General features: G+C 36.0%; 1 protein-coding gene and 1 long non-coding RNA gene across 5 annotated transcripts in view; both read left to right on the plus strand.

The window, feature by feature from the left end:
• Positions 1-5: 5 nt before the first annotated feature.
• LOC127832481 (uncharacterized) lies at positions 6-11,909 on the plus strand. Of its 2 annotated transcripts, XR_008026911.1 has the most exons (4): positions 6-3,330; positions 3,448-3,603; positions 3,721-9,436; positions 9,701-11,909. It is a non-coding gene; the product is annotated as an uncharacterized LOC127832481 (long non-coding RNA). The 2 variants fall into 2 exon arrangements; XR_008026910.1 differs by having other exon boundaries at positions 6-3,603.
• Positions 11,910-18,572: 6,663 nt separating this feature from the next.
• Positions 18,573-21,347, plus strand: part of LOC127832463 (tyrosine-protein phosphatase 99A-like) — an 80,263-nt gene continuing 77,488 nt past the window's right edge. For all 3 annotated transcript variants that reach the window (XM_052357945.1, XM_052357946.1, XM_052357947.1), the window contains exon 1: positions 18,573-18,674. The gene's annotated coding sequence lies outside the window, so the exon portion shown is untranslated. The remainder of the gene's footprint in view (positions 18,675-21,347) is intronic.

The raw sequence follows: 21,347 nt of genomic DNA on the forward strand, positions 1-21,347 counted from the left end.
TTAGATTTTGGTGCTGTCTTGTGCCCTTGTGAGGAAACTCAAGAACAAAGTGGAAACCCCACAATGTCAGTATGATTACCACACATTGAACATTTGGAGTGGTCATGGAAACCAGGTCATCTAGGTGAGAACGGCATGCAGCAACCACTTTGCTAACATGATACTGTGCCTAATATCTTGGGCTTTTGTGGTTTGTGACAGTATCCCGTACAAGGCAAAGATGTTCATGGTGTTTCCACAATTCAGTGCTGGTGTAATAGCACAGGTTATTTGGTTTCAAGGTTGAATTCTTATACAAATGTGACATTCAAATGAGCTTTCAGTAACTTATTGATGACAAAAATCATCTTACCATGTTAGACATTTATGTATTAATACTGTATATTTCTTCAAACATTACTTGTAACTCAATAGCATGTATGGGCACCATTCGTAAAATTTACATTAAGTATGATTTTCTCCCAAAGTTGTCATAAACACAGTTTTTACCATTGAACATCTCAAATAAGTCACTTATACAGTTTTACTATTTAAAAGTTTAAATAAGTCATTAACACAGGCTTTACCATTCAACATCTCAAATAAGTCACTTATACAGTTTTTACCATTGAACATCTCAAATAAGTCACTTATACAGTTTTTAACATTGAACATCTAAAATAAGTCATTTATACAGGTTTAACCATTGAACAGCTCAAATAAGTCACTTACACAGGTGTTATCATCGAACAGCTCAAATAAATCACTTACACAGGTTTTATGATTGAACAACTCAAATAAGTCACACAGGTTTTATCATTGAACAGCTCAAACAAGTCACTTACACAGGTTTTATCATTGAACGATACAAATAAGTCACTTACACAGGTTTTATCATTGAACAGCTCAAATCAGTCACACAGGTTTTATCATTGAACAATACAAATAAGTCACTTACACAGGTTTAATCATTGAACAGCTCAAATCAGTCACTTACACAGGTTTTATCATTGAACAATACAAATAAGTCAATAACACAGGTTTTATCATTGAACATCTCAAATCAGTCATTTACACAGGTTTTATCATTGAACAGCAGCTCAAATAAGTCACTTACACAGGTTTTATCATTAAACAATACAAATAAGTCACTTACACAGGTTTTATCATTGAACAGCTCAAGTAAGTCACACAGGTTTTATCATTGAACAGCTCAAGTAAGTCACTTACACAGGTTTAACCATTTAACAGCTCAAATAAATCACTTACACAGGTGTTATCATTGAACAGTTCAAGTAAGTCACTAACACAGGTTTTACAATTGAACTATACAAATAAGTCACTTACGCAGGTTTTATCATTGAACAATTCAAATAAGTCACTTACACATGTTTTATCATTGAACAGCTCAAATAAGTCACTTACACAGGTTTTATCATTGAACAATACAAATAAGTCACTTATGCAGGTTTTATCATTGAACAGCTCAAATAAGTCATTTACACAGGTTTTATCATTGAACAGCTCAAATAAGTCAATAACACAGGTTTTATCATTGAACAGCTCAAATAAGTCACTTACACAGGTTTTATCATTGAACAACTCAAATAAGTCACTTACACAGGTTTTATGATTGAACAACTCAAATAAGTCACTTACACAGGTTTTATGATTGAACAGCTCAAATAAGTCACTTACACAGGTTTTATGATTGAACAACTCAAATAAGTCACTTACACAGGTTTTATCATTGAACAGCTCAAATGAGTCACTTACACAGGTTTTATGATTGAACAACTCAAATAAGTCACTTACACAGGTTTTATCATTGAACAGCTAAAATAAGTCACTTACACAGGTTTTATCATTGAACAGCTCAAATAAGTCACTTACACAGGTTTTATCATTGAACAGCTCAAATAAGTCACTTACACAGGTTTTATGATTGAACAACTCAAATAAGTCACTTACACAGGTTTTATCATTGAACAGCTCAAATAAGTCACTTACACAGGTTTTATCATTGAACAATACAAATAAGTCACTTACACAGGTTTTATCATTGAACAGCTCAAATCAGTCACTTACACAGGTTTTATCATTGAACAGCTCAAATAAGTCACACAGGTTTTATCATCGAACAATACAAATAAGTCACTTACACAGGTTTTATCATTGAACAGCTCAAGTAAGTCACGCAGGTTTTATCATTGAACAGCTCAAGTAAGTCACTTACACAGGTTTAACCATTGAACAGCTCAAATAAATCACTTACACAGGTGTTATCATTGAACAGCTCAAATAAGTCACCCAGATTTTATCATTGAACAGCTCAACTAAGTCACACAGGTTTTATCATTGAACAGTTCAAATAAGTCACTTACACAGGATTTATCATTGAACAGTTCAAATAAGTCACTTACACAGGTTTTATCATTGAACAGCTCAAATAAGTCACTTACACAGGTTTTATCAGTGAACAGCTCAAATAAGTCACTTACACAGGTTTTATCATTGAACAATACAAATAAGTCACTTACACAGGTTTTATCATTGAACAGCTCAAGTAAGTCACTTACACAGGTTTTACAATTGAACAATACAAATAAGTCACTTACGCAGGTTTTACAATTGAACAAGACAAATGGGTCACTTTCACAGGTTTTATCATTGAACAGCTCAAGTAAGTCACTTACACAGGTTTTACTATTGAACAATACAAATAAGTCACTTACGCAGATTTTATCATTGACCAACACAAATAAGTCACTTACACAGGTTTTATCATTGAACAGCTCAAGTAAGTCACTTACACAGGTTTTACAATTGAATAATACAAATAAGTCACTTACGCAGGTTTTACAATTGAACAATACAAATAAGTCACTTACACAGGTTTTAACATTGAACACCTAAAATAAGTCACTTACACAGGTTTTATCATCGAACAATACAAATAAGTCACTTACACAGGTTTTATCATTGAACAGCTCAAGTAAGTCACGCAGGTTTTATCATTGAACAGCTCAAGTAAGTCACTTACACAGGTTTAACCATTGAACAGCTCAAATAAATCACTTACACAGGTGTTATCATTGAACAGCTCAAATAAGTCACCCAGATTTTATCATTGAACAGCTCAACTAAGTCACACAGGTTTTATCATTGAACAGTTCAAATAAGTCACTTACACAGGATTTATTATTGAACAGTTCAAATAAGTCACTTACACAGGTTTTATCATTGAACAGCTCAAATAAGTCACTAACACAGGTTTTATCATTGAACAGCTCAAATAAGTCACTTACACAGGTTTTATCATTGAACAATACAAATAAGTCACTTACACAGGTTTTATCATTGAACCGCTCAAGTAAGTCACTTACACAGGTTTTACAATTGAACAATACAAATAAGTCACTTACGCAGGTTTTACAATTGAACAAGACAAATGAGTCACTTACACAGGTTTTATCATTGAACAGCTCAAGTAAGTCACTTACACAGGTTTTACAATTGAACAATACAAATAAGTCACTTACGCAGATTTTATCATTGACCAACACAAATAAGTCACTTACACAGGTTTTATCATTGAACAGCTCAAGTAAGTCACTTACACAGGTTTTACTATTGAACAATACAAATAAGTCACTTACGCAGATTTTATCATTGACCAACACAAATAAGTCACTTACACAGATTTTATCATTGAACAGCTCAAGTAAGTCACTTACACAGGTTTTACTATTGAACAACTCAAATTTGTAACACAGGTTTTACATTCAGACATCTCAAAAAGTATTTTATACAGGTTTAACCATTTAACAGTTCAAATAAGTCACTTATACAGGTTATAAAATTGAACAGCTTGAATTATAATTATTAATAAAACAAAAGATTGCACTGAACTTACAAGGCATTAGACCATTTGAATAAAACCTGGAGATAATACATACACATACGTTTATTTGGAACAATCTATGGTCAGAGAGTTGCCTTGTTCCAAGCATATTAAATCACTGATGTGGTTTCTAGCCTGTGATGATATTCAATCAAATATTGTTTTGCAACAAAAATCAAGTATAAGATTGTGTTTGGCTAGTGGGTAAATAGAGGGGTAGCCAGTAGATAATATGTTTGATATTGACCTACAATGTTACAGCTTTGAAAACTAGTAAGCTTATATGGCGATCTTGCTTCTGAGTTCGTTTAGGGTCCGTTGGGTTAAAGGTCATAGAAAACAAGGCGTGTAAGATAAGCTCCCAAATTATGTCCTTGATGATTTGGGGCATGCAGTATATTTAATGTAATAGCTATTGTGTGCATGTCTAATTAATTATTATACCCCCACAAATGAAGTTTAGGGGGGTATATAGGAGTGAGCTTGTCTGTCTGTCGGTCGGTCCGTATTAAGTGTCCGCTCTCTAATTCAAGTAGTTTTCATCCGATCTTCACCAAACTTGGTCAGAAGTTGTATCTACATGATGTCTAGGCCAAGTTTGAACATGGGCATTGCCAGGTCAAAAACTAGGTCACGGGGTCACTCAGTGCGTTTTAAACATTCAGCATGTTGTCCGCTCTCTAATTCAAGTAGTTTTCATCCGATCTTCACCAAACTTGGTCAGAAGTTGTATCTAGATGATCTTAAGGCCAAGTTCGAACATGGGCCTTGCCGGGTCAAAAACTAGGTCACGGGGTCACTTAGTGCGTTTTTTAACATTCAGCATGGTGTCCAAGTAGTTTTCATCCGATCTTCACCAAACTTGGTCAGAAGTTTTATCTGGATGATCTGAAGGCCAAGTTCGAACATGGGCCATGCCAGATCCAAAACTAGGTCACAAGGTCACTTAGTACGTTTTACACATTGCGCATGGTGTCTGCTCTCTATTTCAAGTAAATTAAATCTGATCTTCACCACACTTGGTCAGAAGTTGTAACTAAATGATGTGTAGGTCAAGTTCGAACATGGGCCATGCCGGGTCAAAAACTAGGTCACGGGGTCACTTAGTGCATTTTAAACATCACAATGTTGTCCGCTCTCTAATTCAAGTAGTTTTCATCCAATCTTCACCAAACTTGGTCAGAAGTTGTATCTAAATGATGTCTAGGTCAAGTTTGAATATGGGTCATGCCGGGTCAAAAACTAGGTCGTGGGGTATCTTAGTGTGTTTTAAACCTCACCATGTTGTCCGCTCTCTAATTATACCCCCACAAACAAAGTTTAGGGGGGTATATAGGAGTGAGCTTGTCTGTCTGTCGGTCGGTCCGTATTAAGTGTCTGCTCTCTAATTCAAGTAGTTGTCATCCGATCTTCACCAAACTTGGTCAGAAGTTGTATCTACATGATGTCTAGGCCAATTTCGAACATGGGGCTTGCCGGGTCAAAAACTAGGTCATGGGGTTACTTAGTGCTTTTAAACATTCAGCATGTTGTCCGCTCTCTAATTCAAGTAGTTTTCATCTGATCTTCACCAAACTTGGTCAGAAGTTGTATCTAGATAATGTCTAGGCCAAGTTCAAACATGGGCCTTGCCGGGTCAAAAACTAGGTCACAGGGTCACTTAGTGCATTTTAAACATTCAGCATGTTGTCCGCTCTCTAATTCAAGTAGTTTTCATACGATCTTCACCAAACTTGGTCAGAAGTTGTATCTAGACGATCTCAAGACCAAGTTCGAAAATAGGCCTTTCCGGGTCAAAACTAGGTAACGGGGTCACTTAGTGCGTTTTTTTACATTCAGCATGGTGTTCTCTCTCTTATTCAAGTAGTTTTTATCCGATCTTCACCAAACTTGGTCTGAAGTTTTATCTAGATGATCTGATGGCCAAGTTCGAACATGGGCCATGCCAGATCAAAAACTAGGTCACTGGGTCACTTAGTACGTTTTACACATTGAAAATGGTGTTCGCTCTCTATTTCAAGATAATTAAATCTGATCTTCACCACACTTGGTCAGAACTTGTAATTAAATGATGTGAAGGTCAAGTTCGAACATGAGCCATGCCGGGTCAAAAACTAGGTCACGGGGGTCACTTAGTGTGTTTTAAACCTCACCATGTTGACCGCCTTCTAATTCAAGTAGTTTTTATCTAATCTTCACCAAAATTGGTCAGAAGTTGTATCTTGATGATGTCTAGGGCAAGTTTGAATATTTGTCATGCCGGGTCAAAAACAAGGTCACTGGGTCACTTAGGGCGTTTTAAACATCACAATGTTGTCCGCTCTCTAATTCAAGTAGTTTTCATCCAATCTTCACCAAACTTGGTCAGAAGTTGTATCTAGATGATGTCTAGGTCAAGTTTAAATATGGGTCATGCCGGGTAAAAAACTAGGTTGTGGGGTATCTTAGTGCGTTTTAAACCTCACCATGTTGTCCGCTCTCTAATTCAAGTAGTTTTCATCCAATCTTCACCAAACTTGGTCAGAAGTTGTATCTAGATGATGTCTAGGTCAAGATTGAATATGGGTCATGCCGGGTCAAAAACTAGGTCACGGGGTATCTTAGTGCGTTTTAAACCTCACCATGTTGTCCGCTTTCTTATTCAAGTAGTTTTCATCCAATCCTCACCAAACTTGGTCACAAGTTTTATCTAAATGATCTCTAGGACTAGTTAGAACATGGGCCATTCCGGGCCTAAAACTAGGTCACGGGGTCACTTAGTGCGTTTTTTAACATTCAGCATGGTGTCCGCTCTCTAATTCAAGTAGTTTACATCAGATCTTCACCAAACGTTGTCAGAAGTTTTATGGAGATGATGTTAAGGCCAAGTTAGAACATTAGCCTTTCTGGGTCAAAAACTAGGTCAAGGGGTCACTTAGTGCGTTTTATAAATTGAGCATGGTGTCCGCTGTTTTTTGTGAAGACGACATGCAAAATATTATGTGTCAATGCGGCATGTGGGGGTATTCGTCACGTCTGTGACAAAGCTCTAGTTCCATGCTCATGTAATACTGACACTGTTAAATAATATACATGTATTTCTGATGTCCCTTTATGCCACCCTTAATTGACAATTTTCTGGAAGACTTGTAGGCTGATTATGTTATGGATGTCATTTCGAATTTCTGATTTGTATGCTTCATAAAATGTTCAGGGAGCACATATACAGTAGCTACTGTGTCCACCCATCCTTCCATCTGTCCTTCACTCACACTTTCTCGACAGGACTATTTTCCAGCAATAAATGGCTGGAATTACATGAAACTGGACACCTCATTACAAGAGGAGATGGGAATACTACCACTGTACATCATTTACTCTTGTGGGAATTCTGTGATAGTCCTGGTACATTTACCTTTCTTGCTTGTCAGGGGTAGACCATGGAAGGATGAGATCCTGGATTCTCACCTGATACTAAAATCTAACGTCTGGTTCTGGTACCTAAACCCATTTTCAACCTGGTATTCTCTTCTTCTGTGGGCAAAACGAAGTGAGGGGTCTGCCAAATATTCATGCAACCTGTTCTTGGAAAGGAGATGGTTGCGGCCAAGATTCTGAGAAAGGACATGATCAGGACAACAAGCCTGATTAGTCGAACTAGGAAAAACAAGGGTGGATGCGACAAGTTAGCTACTGGATCTAAGATATTGATAAAGTTATCAATAAAGGGGACAACCATAGGAACATACAACGTAAAACCAATCCATGCGTGCAGAAAGAACTGATGCATGTGCTGAAGTGTTACCGCTGGGACTACAAAGGAACAGAGAGCAAAAAGTTTAATGAACAATTAGAGCACATCATAGCCAAAGTTCCGAAGAAAGATATCCTCATCATCCAAGGCGACAAGAATGCCAAGTTTAGACCAGAAGCCTACCAGTCGGGGACAGCAAGGCATAGGAAAGACAAACAACATAGGGCTGAGACTTCTTGAGTTTGCAAAATGCCACCAACTCACCTTGCCCAACACACTGAAACCACAAACACCGTCAAGAAAAGTGACCTGGCATGCTCCAAACAGGCAAGTACACAACCAGATTGATTTCATACTGGAGCTGCATGGTTCCAATCAAGCATCAACAAGGCAAATGCAAGAACGTTTTCTAGATATCAGAATTGACCATGGCTTAGTGCTCACCACAATCAAGGTGAAGTTAAAGAGCAAGTGCATCACACACAAAAATTGATTTCATTTGGAAAAACTGAAAGATCCAGAGAAAGTAGAGGCCTTTCAAGCACAGATAGCTGTCAAGTTTGCAACCCTGAGCATGCTAGATAGTAGCACCATCACCAACAACATCAAGGAGGTTCTTGTGAGGAAGAGGAGGAATAACAAGCGGTGGGCGAGGACCAAGATAGTGTACCTCTGCAACAAAAGAAGAGAGCTGAGGCATAAGAAGTACACCAGCCTGGACTTTAGGACAGAGTACCAGAAAGCAAACAGGGGGAAGAAGAAAAAGATTAAAAATGAAAAGGAAGAGTGGATTGATGAGCCAGCACCATTGACAAAAATGTCACCACAGGCAGCATTAAGAAGGCCTACAGCACCCTCATAAACCCTCACAAAGACCAGGAAGCCCACGACCAGTATTTATAGCAGACGCTGACGAGAACCTCCTCGCCGAGAGTGCCGCAGTTCTGAACAGGTGAACTGAATATACCATTATAACAATAACACCAGTACCGCTGAAGTTCGAATAAGATTTGCCATGGCTACCGAAATTTTAGCCAGACTGAGCAGGTTGTGAACAAGCAGCTCCATCAGCTTCCTTACCAAGTACAGGCTTTACAAATCCCTCGTAGTCTCCGTCATACTGTGCGGCTGCGATGCCTGGACGCTTCACGCGGACACAGAACGCAGGATACAGGTCTTTGAACAAAGGTGTCTCCAAAGACTGCTCCGCATCTTCTTCCTGGCGCACAAGTCCAACGCATTGAAAGCAGCACGTGCAGGCCCACATAAAACCCTCCAGGTGACCATCAAACGACGAAAGCTGGTTTGGTTTGGACTCTTAATAAGGCCTGACTCACTGTGCAAGACTGTGCTCCAGGGTACGCAATAGTGAGGTCGCCGTCGACGCCATCAGAACAAAAGCTAGATAGACCAAGTGTAAGAGTTGGCGTCCATCCCTTTGACTTAATTACCGGTCAAATGAAAGATGATTACGTTTGCCCTGTCGCCTTCGAAATACATGTATGTTCGTTTTGGTTATTGGAGTAAATTTAATCAACGTAGGCGTCCTACTGTGTTCACATCTTAAACGATCTTCGTGTGATGTTGTTTGTGATGACTTTTGTTGGCAGTTGAATGAAAATTGGACGGTGCAACGTGTTTGTACGAAATAGTGGGATTTCTGTGCGTGTATTCTGTTACTCAAAACGTCTTTCGAAAATCATACGGAGTGAACGCGTCATAGATGTCATTCCGCTTCCGTTCAGAGACGTATATACCTGACAATCATTCTACTGCCTTGGAGCGATACCCAATCGAACATCAATCACTAAACATACTAAGTAAGCAATATTTGCATCTAAACTCGAAATTTAAGCCCCATTTTTATAACTGTTGAGCACATTAACCCCGCTTTCAGTTACTGGTATTAATGCAAAAGTCACAAAAATATGGACCGAACCGGACACACAATTGTGGACAGGCGTACAGACCGACAGACGGTGTAAAAACTATATACCACTCTTCGGGAGCATCATAAAACAGTATTTAAATTTCATTGCAGTTTTTGGATTTCTCTCTTTATGCTATAAACACTAATGTTTCAGAAACCATGGGTTTGACGTAAGGACTCCACACAAAAGAAAGAAGGGAACAATCAGCAACCTCGGCGGAATTCCGAAAGGCGTTCAGTCCATTCGGGAAAATACTACAAACTTAATGAAGCAAAATTACTACTTTAAGACTTGGCATTACATCTAATGATTTAAACAAACTCTAGATAGAAAAAGAACACGACCCTTTTTATAATACATGATTTGAAGTGACTTTGACACTAAATAGGGATTCATATTCACAATGTTTGTTTGTTTGTTTTTTAATAATAAATTAATGATATGATTTAAGCAAAGAATAAGTAATTCAACAGAGATCATTTCATGTATTTGAACATGAAATTATCAAATTATTTTAAAGTGTGATTGTTTAACCTTGTCTGAATTGTGAACATTCTATATAACCGTACTAAATTTATAAATTGTTGTCTTGTAAAAGTTATATATGTATATATTTTAAGGTACTGTCAAAGTCATATAATAAATTTTAATGTCAAATAATATTTTTGTAAGTTGCTTAGATGCCCAGCGTTTAACCAAAAGTGCTAAGCTCAAGTGATTTCATAACTGGACAACTATACGTATCGCATACAAATTGCAAAATTGTTCAATATCGTTTTGCGAGGTTCAGATTGGGTTTTACTGGAAAAAAATCAAGAATAATCCCGGATGTAAACCTGAAGCATACCAATTCATATTTTATTTTGAATCTTAAATTACATACCCGTAGCCAGAGGGGGGGGGGGGGGGTGGGTGCGTTGGGTGCGTTCGCAACCAATGTTAAAAAACTTGTACTATATGTTGCACCTAACTTTATTGGACGCAAAAACGGTTATTTATTTGTTTCAAGGAACCAAGTGAGTCTTCGTATTTAAGCGTTAAAATAATGTTGTATTCAATAAGCAACCAACAGGTCACCATATAATTAATATTTTCGATTAAGTCATTTCCAAGACAGCGCGTGATTTTTAGCAGTTTTAACCGTATAATTGTTGAAATCAACAGAAGTTGTGACAGCAAAATTTAAGAAGATCTGAGAAGCTGGTTCCCGCAAAATGGAATTGGAATCATTTTAGATGATAATTAACGGAATGTTATGTCAGCTTCCGAAAACTTACGATACAGAAAGCTTTTTGGTTTCACTGGTCATACAAATTGTGTAAAACCACATAGTTTTAGCATAATTGTATGGGTGCTTTATAAATCAGCCTCGTTCCAATATCCCATTACCCTCGTTACAACTAAATAGGATATCTTCAAAGCATATAAATAATTAATTCGATTTCTTAGCATTCATTGGCTGCGTCTCTTTTCCATTTGATGTTATGTGCCTTCAACTTTATCTTTACTTGACTGAAATCAAAAACACCCTTCGACTATTGCCGAAGACTAATGAGTCACTGGTTAATAACTTTGAATTATACCACGATTTATAACAAGAACACATTGTGCACAGCATTTTCGACAGACTGAGTTTTGTTATATCCTCGTACAACCATTTTCGGATCCCCTAAAGGGTTTTCCAGCAAAAAATATCAGCTATGCTCAAGTCATCATATTTTTTTGTTGAATGACAAGAAAACAAATAATTGTTACAAAGCAATCAAGCTTATTTTGTAGTTTATCAACACTTAATAGCATCTGTTCTGCTCAACATACATAACTTTCCACGATGTTTTAATTATGCCAAACTTGACAATAGGAATGTCCTATGCTTAAACAGTTGTCATAATGAATTTAAAACGGTATAACATATGATCCGATGGACGTTAACGTTTAATTTTCATCAACTATGTCTATGACGGATTTTGAGTATATAATGGGCAAATAAGTACATCTTTTTTCTACAACGTCCTGGTATACATGGTTAAGGACTTTGAGACCATAGGGCCAGTAGTTTGTGGTAGTAGGGTCTTAATGAAGCCTAAAGTGTTATATGTTTCTGAAATTAGTTTAGAAAAAGATAACTAATTTGTTTAAAATAGTAAAAAAAATAACAAAGTAACCAGTTATACCATTTTAATCCTTTTTAAAATGCACATTAGACCCAGTTTTGTTAATCGGTGTTTGTTGTACAATATACTATTAGCACGTTTAGAGCAATGCTATCCATAGTAGCAGACAAACAATTATTTTGAAAAAAAGTCAAATATTTCCGTTTTATTTGCTCGATTTATGAATGGTAGAATGTTGGAATTGTAAAACACACCAATTTTATCAAGATTCCAAGACTCCAATAAATAATAATATTTTATACCGTTCTTATTGTTGATTTTACATTCTATAAATGTGTTGTTGCATATGTATATACAAACAAAGTGTGTGCGCGCATACCAGTGTCGTGTTAAACACCGTATAAAATAATTTATTTCCGTGACTGATCGAAAAAGGTGGTTATTGAAAAACGTGGTTGGGTATACATGTATGTTATATCATATTCATTTCGATCAGTCACTGAGTATGGTAAATGAAAGTGAAATTTCAAATGCTCTATAACTCCAGTCTCTAAATACAGTTAAAAGTGACCAGAATGCAGAAATTTACGTTTCATTTTCAATATTGCCTAGGGTAGGACCTCCATAGCCTCCGATTGCAGGAAGGGGACATCCCCTCCCGCACATACTCCCTTCGCTACTTCGTTGCTCAATAACAATCCTCGATGGCAAATATTCGCACCCCCCCCTTTTCATAACCCTGGCTACGGGCCTGAATTGCAAAATTTCGTATCACGCTGAAACGAGTAAGTGCATGTATTTGTTATACATTACAATATCAGTGTCATGACAATATGAGGTGATACAATGCAAAGGTATTGGTATTTGCCCATTAAGAAAGTAAATATACAACACTGTAGATTTGAACAAGTAAAAATGACTTAAATCATTATGGAATATGACCCCTCATTTTTTCACCACAAAACTAATCTCCGCCAATATTTTATGCAGAATAACCCACACCTGATTTCTATTGATCGTATTAGATTTTGTCTCATGGTTTCTCAGCCATGATGCTGACATCTGCTTTGGATTGTGAAATTTAACATCCATCATTTTGCACTGTGTTATATTTTGGTAAAATATGTCTAAGTAAAGGCGTATTTTTATATTTTATTCCTAACATTGTTACATCTATGAATACACTTTAGATGTCAAAGATGTCATAATATTGATCAGTATAAGATTCAAAGATTAATACTTGTGATCCGCAGTGACAGTTGTTTTACCCGGTTTTCGGCTTTGTGTTTTACATGAGTGCACGAATCTGTAAAATATACTACACATGAGCTGTTCCATAATCATAAGACATAATAGCATGTATTTGATTTATTGTTACGTTTATTAACAATAAATAATGAATCAAAATATGTTTAAAGTAATGCAAATTAACTAGAAACATGTAAACACACACGGTTTTACTATTAAATAACGTAAAACAATAATGAAACATAAAAGCACATCACTATTTGTAATGAGTATCACAACGGTTTTGAGGGTTATTTATCACAATAAAATGTAAGCACGCTCGGACTCCATGCCAACTTTAAACGACTTGAACATTAAATGTCACTTATATGAAACTTAACTAACACTTTTTAGTGCCGTAAAAAAATGCTTTATCAACAAAAACCCATACTGTATAAAAACCACTGCATGAAGTCCAACAAACAATATTTCCAAATATATTAATAATGAATAAGTAAGCCGAAATCCAAACACAATGTTTACATACCTTTTAATTACCAATGTGTCCTTGTGTTACAATCACAGAAAAATAATAAAATCACATATAATTGGTATATTCATATTACAAGTTACTACATTACTACAAGTATACACGATCAAACACTCATGGCCAGAATGTCGACTCTTGTTATAGAATTTAATGTAAGATGACAAAAAAACTTTATAAAAAAAATCAACTCTGATAACTAAATGATTTAAATCTATGTTTCCTATTTATATTAGCATGGATGGGTAATACGGTCAAAATTGTGACCTAAACATGTAATGCAATGCAAGCCTATATTTCAGATCATTCAAGAAAAATAATTTCAAAATGACTGTGTTGATTTTCTGATTACCAAAATAAATGTTTATTTAATAATCAAACATGTTTTTCTTTTTATGCTGTAAAACAGGTTGTAATGGTATCGATAATTTAATGGACATGCTGTAATTCAGATTTCATGATAAAACCTTCGTGCCATTAAATCGTCAACATATCATTCTCATAATAAAGGATATTTGGTCAAACACATTTGCGTGAATGAAAATGATACCGACATGTCAACAGACATTAGAACGACGATAAAGCTCACATTAATATAAGGAAACATCGTGATTTTTTGTTGAATAGGAATTTCGTAAATTAAACAAAAACTGACACAGTACTCAACGTTAATACAATCAATTCAGACAATAAGATAATTAGACGGTAAGAGTGGCAAAATTGTAGTTTGACAACAAAGGGTGTTAGAATTACTCTTGATTTATTCCCACACCACATTCTTTAATATTATTTTTCAGGCAATGCTTCCATTTAAACATTTTCCACGGACGTTGCAATTTTTTGTCGGAGCATCGTGTTTATTCATGTGCTGTTTCAACAGCCTTCTTGTCTTGAGCGTTTTGGTGCATGTTGCACAGGCATGCTTTCCTTCTCCGTGGTCCGGAATGCATTTGTGCATTCGAAGAATTGATGGGGTTTTGTACGACTTCGAACATGTTTCACAGGTGTATATTTTTCATCAGAATGTGTACTTAAATGTAGTTGAAGAGCGTATCTCGGCTGACATGGCTTTGCACACAGTTTAAACGAATATTTCGATGCCTTGCCTAGGTGAAGCTCATTTTCATGCGTGTTTTGCCAATTCGTCGTAGTGAACACCTTCCCACACTGACAACAAACTTTTGAACTATCGGTGTGGGAACGGGTGTGACGCTGCAGTGAATTTTTACAATTGAATGTTTTCCTGCACCCTGGAAAATCGCACACGTAGGTGGATCCACTATGAAGCTGCATGTGCCGCTTTAGAGTATGCGCACGATAGTTCTTCTTGAATGCTCCGAGCTTTTATGAGTACATACGTAGAGCTCAAACACGAATGGTCAATAGCTTGGAGTTGGATTATTGCAACTAATGCACACGGTAAAGCAACACCCCACTCTACGCATTGAAGGTGATCTCCGTTGGACGATGACATGTGAAATAAAACATGAAATAATTCGCCTAATATGATTAAAGGCTCACCGATTTCGAAAATTACTTTGTTAGACTGCGTTGATTACACATTCAATGACTCCCACTATATTTGTCCATGAACAATAAGTGTGTCTTAACTGTGTGTAGTATTAATTTTTTTTTTTTAAATTGCACGATATGGATTCATATTGTTTTATTGTAAGGTGTAAACCCTTTCACGGCGGCATACAGGGGGCATGGACATTTTTTTTTTCCAAATACGCGCTCACGTATTACATATTTGTTCACGTGCGCACGTAATAGTGAATACTACTCCTACAAAATTGAGGTCGATATACATCGACCTCATATCGTTTAACGTCCTTTGAATCGTTCCGACATGAAGTCATGTCAGAAGCTTTAACGGCTGCAAATTCATCCCACGGCGCAGAATAATCATGCAAGAATTATTGAACGTAAAGTTTATAAAAAATATTTCACTAATTGCATAAGAAAAATGTTATTTAGAATTTACAAGTAAAGCTATTCCAGGTCTAAAACCACTGTTCCAATTCCATTTGTTGCCGTTTAGCACTTGAATTTGCACAGTGTTACTTAATTGGTCGGTTATAATGAAATAACTTGGATCTCTATACATTTGATTGGAATTCGTGCGTAAATCAAAGCAATACTCCCACACGTGTATTGGACAAAATATATGTTCTTTGTCTCCTCTATGCCACCGTACAATTTATTGTGACTCGACAAATTGTAGTAACGCATCACTTATAACGAATCCAAGAGGAACTTAGTAAAATACTAGTTAATAAGACTTTAAATTCAAAGTGGGTCATATTCGCTGGAACCTTTGACAATATAATGGAAAAATGACGACAATACCCCTACCAGTATTGCTGAAGGATCTGTGCTCTGCATTACACCTGTAATTCTAAAGCTTTGGTCACAACCGAGTTGCGTCGACCTTTCATCGAGCCTGCGTCGAAATGTTTGGTCGAAATCGTGCGTCGGGCGCATGGCAACCGTTCGTTTCTCTGTCACTGACGTAAGTGACATAAGCGCAAGCGCTTAAGCAGATCCGTTGGTTTTTTGTCATAAGGGTGCTTACATCGTTAATCGAACCTACGTCTAATGCACGTTGTTTTTTCGGAATATGCCCGCTGAGAGATGCCAAGTGTCTTTGCGGACGACCTTCGGCAATTTGCGTGTACCGTGCGGCTGATTTTCGTTGATCGCACGTCTGTCGTACGTCTGGAACAGACACCTTACGGCCATGGCGGGAGACGCACGTTACTAGGCGTCAATATCGTTCTCTTGTAATGTAAAATTATATGTATACAGAGGTAACACTATTAATGTTCGTTCATTCTCGCAACAACACTGGCAGAAATCCCATAATGAAGATGCAATTTTAACAGCGGTGTTTGCCTGGTCCGTACCGGAAAAAGAGTTGTGTTTGATTGCGCAGATAACTCAACAATCTTGCAACTAGTTTGGTTTTTATCAAGGCTTCAATATTAAACGTGAGTTCGTACTGACAATCATCTCAGTTTTTCACATAATGTTTCTGAAAAGGCCCCCTTAAATAAAAATATGAGACGACCACATAACTTCCCACCAATGTTTTACTTGTCTATTGCATTGTCTCAAATGTTATATAATGTACTATAGAAATAAGCGTTTAAATTAAAGACACCTTTGTTTTAGACATGGGTTGTATTTCCAGCCCACGACGAAATTACCGAACAGTCAATTAAATGCGTTAATCTTTTCGCGGTGTTTTATTTCACCCGTGTAAGCAAATTTCAATAATCAGTTAATCTTTTGTGTCGCACTTCAAACACATTTCGTGTTGGAGGATACCAACTAAATAAAGCTGTTTAAATAATAAATATTAAAGATCTAATAAGACTGGATAATTTAATATAATTGTATGTATTGTACGTTTTAAATGTATCATTGTTAAATTATTATATCTATGTATTATTTTATATTGTATGTTATTTGAAAAACAAAACTCTATCATAGATACTGTGGTAGACTGTTATGTATTAACCGGTAGAAGACGAAACATTCAACGAAGACCAGATAATTTATTCTTAAAGAGACTCGTTAACAAAGTTCAAAAAATTGAAAGAACACTGTACACGAGCGGAATAATAAGTTCTAATGACGAAAACACATAATGAACATATTTATTCGCTTTAAAATAATCATCTTTTAAAATGTGCAATATTTAATCAAATCGATGGTCTGTCGCCTTGTGTAGAACATTATTTGGAGTTTTTAGTTTTAGACCAAACATTTACTGTCATTTATTTTCCTCTATAATTGACATTATTTAAAACACGTGTGACTTTGAAACACTTTTATTTAAGGAAAATGCAACATGACGAACCGGTACATTCATCTTCAAAATCTTTATTTAAAGTAAGTTCTAATGTGTGTGTATTTTGAAGTTGATGAGGTCCTTCCGCGCCTGACGCTTCATTATGGAACCATAGTGTGTCATACACCTCGTATATCAAATTAACTTACTAGAATCACCAAAGTTGGGACTAATTTTGAATACTAGTACTATCAGCAATATCCACCTAATGAGCTTTATACTAAGAGAAATTTAATCGGTGTGGTCATGTGCTGAGTGCGCGCGCGTGTGTGTGTGTGTGGGGAGGGGGGGGGGGAGACGGAGTACCCGGAGGAAACCCACCTGTCCGATATGGTGACCACAAACTAAACTTACATACGCCTGGAACATGGATTGGACACTTGGCGCACGGTATTAGAAGCCCGTGTACCAACCAATGGACACTTAAGTTTATATTAGTTGATTTAAAGTCAATTAAGCTACAATTCGCGAATGTAGTTATCATGACCACAAACTCAAGACTGACTTAAGAGAATATAATTGAATGAAGCAAAAACAATCGAAATACCAAATATATGTTCAGAATCATAACAAACAACATGAATCGGTCGGGTTAGAGGAAGCCAACATTGTTTATGCCTTATGACTTACAACGTATCCATATTAATTGTTCTTGCAATAAAAGTCGGAAACTTCCACTGTTTCCCGATAGTATAATAAGATGTCTGTTAAATTTTCATCAGAACTTATGGTCGAATGATATATTCAAAATCTTTGACGTGTGTGAATAACTATTTTAGTCATATTAACTTATATCGATACTGCTCCCAAACGATTAAGTCTTGGAGCAAAACATGCTCTTAACGTGTACTTTACAGAAATTAGTGTTTCGCCTATTAAAATTTAGCAGCACTGCCCATTCTGTTTTGCAACATCCAATAATTTATAAATAAATACTTTGAAATAGTATGTTGGTGTTTATTATTCTGTTAGGAGATGCTTTTACGGAATTAGATCTACAACATAAATAAAGGTTGCTATTTTGTTTTCCTTGCGTTGCTCAGTTTGATACGGAAATATCTTATCAGTAAATCGTATTGCTTTCGATGTGATGGTACGATGTGCATTTTTTTTAAACGTCTCTTTGTTTATAAAATTGCTTTGGTATTTTTTTTAAATAATAAAACGCTAATTTAGCTCATATGGGGCTGTATATTTAGTAGAAGATGCTATTTTCTGAATAGTGGCATGTAGCCATTAGCGTTGAGTCTAATATTTGCCCAGGGTTTGAAAACCAGTCAACCCGGAAATTGACTAATTGTAATGGCTGAATTGTAAATTTTTGTAGTAATTTTATTTCTAGTTGTAGAATAAACATTTAATTAACCGAAGAATAACGAGGTATTATATAATAAAACACAATTAATAAATTCTAAAATATCTATTTTAGAGTGTTTTTGTGTGTAAAAAGGGTGATCTTTAGACTTATTAAATGTTCTAATGTTGACATCTAAAAGAGACTAAACGGTAGAACAGACATCACGTCCGTTCTTCGTGAAAACCTGTTCCGAACACAGGTGGGCTGAACTGGTGTGGGGATAGTATCTTTCTTAGAGCCATCAATCATGGATTAATTTCTATTCACTTAAATATATGCAATTCCACAACTTTGGCATGCAGTCATGGCTCTGTCATAGTCTAGTCCAAATAATTAGACGTAAGCTACCCAGCTTACATCTAAACGGCTACCGTCGTTTTCCTATAGCAAATTGAGTTCAACTAAAACTTCAGTTTTTCTCGTTAAATCTTTGCTAATGCATAAAATTATCATTATTTAGACATATATGTGAGCGATTACCTCTTAAATGTGTAAAAATTGTGCTTTTAAACCACTTATGTACATTTTTAAAAATAAACATACACAACACACTTCGTGTGTTTGTCGTTTATAGAATTACATTGAATTATCTTGAACGAAATTATTTTTTGAATAGGTTACACATAACCAATTGTTGTTGTACAACAAACCACATCACTTTTTAGCTTTCTGTACTCTTAAATTAAATGGAACCTATATGTGTGTGTTAAAACTACCAGTTGTATCACGGAGTGTATATTGTTAGGAGATGAATCGAGTATTTGACCCTTACTGTAGTAAATTCAATCTTATGCAAAAACTATTCATCCGATTTTATTGGTTTATACGTTATCTTGTTGCTTATTAATTCCTCTTTCAAAAATATACGTTTTAGTATATTCCCGTTGTTATTAATGGATTTATAGCGAGATAAACACAAGAAATACACATTTTATGTTTTACCACCGCGCGTTTTGCCGTATTGTGGCTATCGATTTTGTACAATTAGCGTACAGCGAAGCGCCAAGGTTATACATTTTGATGTACCCACTCACGTCTTTTGTTGAATTATAGTTTCATTTCTCGGCCGATTTTGACAAATTATATATCATTAGAAAGCTTACGTTACGTAGTAAACAGATATATAAATATATATTAAGTTTTTCTTCTGATTTCGACAGCCCGGCGAGTTATAACTTTAACTTTTTCAAATATCATACCGTTTTGGAGTTTTAGAATCTAGATTTACGGTTGACATGTTCGTACTTAATACCAATTTGTAGCGTTCTTCTGATTTCGACAGCCCGGCGAGTTATAACTTTAACTTTTGCAAATATCATACCGTTTTGGAGTTTTAGAATCTAGATTTACGGTTGACATGTTCGTACTTAATACCAATTTGTAGCGTTCTTCTGATTTCGACAGCCCGGTGAGTTATAACTTTAACTTTTGCAAACATCATACCGTTTTGGAGTTTTAGAATCTAGATTTACGGTTGACATGTTCGTACTTAATACCAATTTGTAGCGTTTATATTTGGAGTTCAGTTTTAAAAATTACATCTTGCTTAGGAGAATAGAATTCTGTATACGATAGAAAAAAAATTGTTTAAAAAACGAAAGTAATTAAGGAATGAAGGCGGAAGAAAGTAGCGCGAGTTCCTAACGCACTGAACTGATGCTACGGTCTTGGCGATTATGCTTTTGTTTAGAAACCGGCCATTGAATTTCCTTTGCCATGATTATTATATTTTTTATGATATATTGTAGTATTTTGTTCACGAAACATATCAATAAAGCTTATTATAAATAAATCTTAATAAATTAACTATTTCAGCTCTTGTTTATAACACAGCAAGGGTGTTAAATTTATGATGAAACAGCGTATATAGCGGACCCTCTCGATTTTATTCGGCTTTGCATGCATACTTGAAATAAAATGGGTGTCAAAAACATTCATCGTTTGCTGTTAATTATCAACGAGGGAATTATGTATAATTATATGAAATGTTATTTACCTTAAATTATCAATTTATTAAAGATTCTTGAAAATCACAGTCGGTGTTACGCGGGTCATTTCGTATTTTGACATTAGGGCATCATGTTCAACTATTCAAAATCAGATTTTTTTTCACTGGGACGATGACGGCTTTGATTTAGACAGGCAGACAGATAGTTTATTCAGACTTATACAACAGTACATCGTCTTCAACTCAAATATATAAATTATTTTTAGACGAATTGTTAGGTGATTACACATATAGCAGTGATGATTCTGAGAATGTTGCCATGTTTCTTATCCGTGTAATCTAGAGTCCGTGGTTTGAGCATTTTTATCGCGGTGTTCAATAAAAGATATCTCAATAATCTTGTTTTTTGATAGATCTGTGGTTTTATTGCCCCTGTGTTCAGCACAAACCAATTGTCTCGTTATGATCAGATACTGTGCCGACCAATACTAAATAACACTATGGTGTCATACGCCACAGCAGGGACCTATACTTGTGATCATGGAGTCTAAGTGCAAGACTTAAAAAAGTATGTTGTTTCGCTTGCGGTTGTTAAAGCCAAAACGGGGCTCCCAGCTGGCACAGCTGCTGATATTCAGATCTGAATACTTAAACTTATTTAGACCTTATTCTTAACCGTTGCGCGTTTTACGATATCGGATTTTAGGCGGGAATAAAACTCAGTGAAACTATTCAATTTCTTACACAA

This window comes from Dreissena polymorpha, chromosome 5 (genome assembly GCF_020536995.1).
Source record: "Dreissena polymorpha isolate Duluth1 chromosome 5, UMN_Dpol_1.0, whole genome shotgun sequence".
NCBI classification, from domain to species: domain Eukaryota; kingdom Metazoa; phylum Mollusca; class Bivalvia; order Myida; family Dreissenidae; genus Dreissena; species Dreissena polymorpha.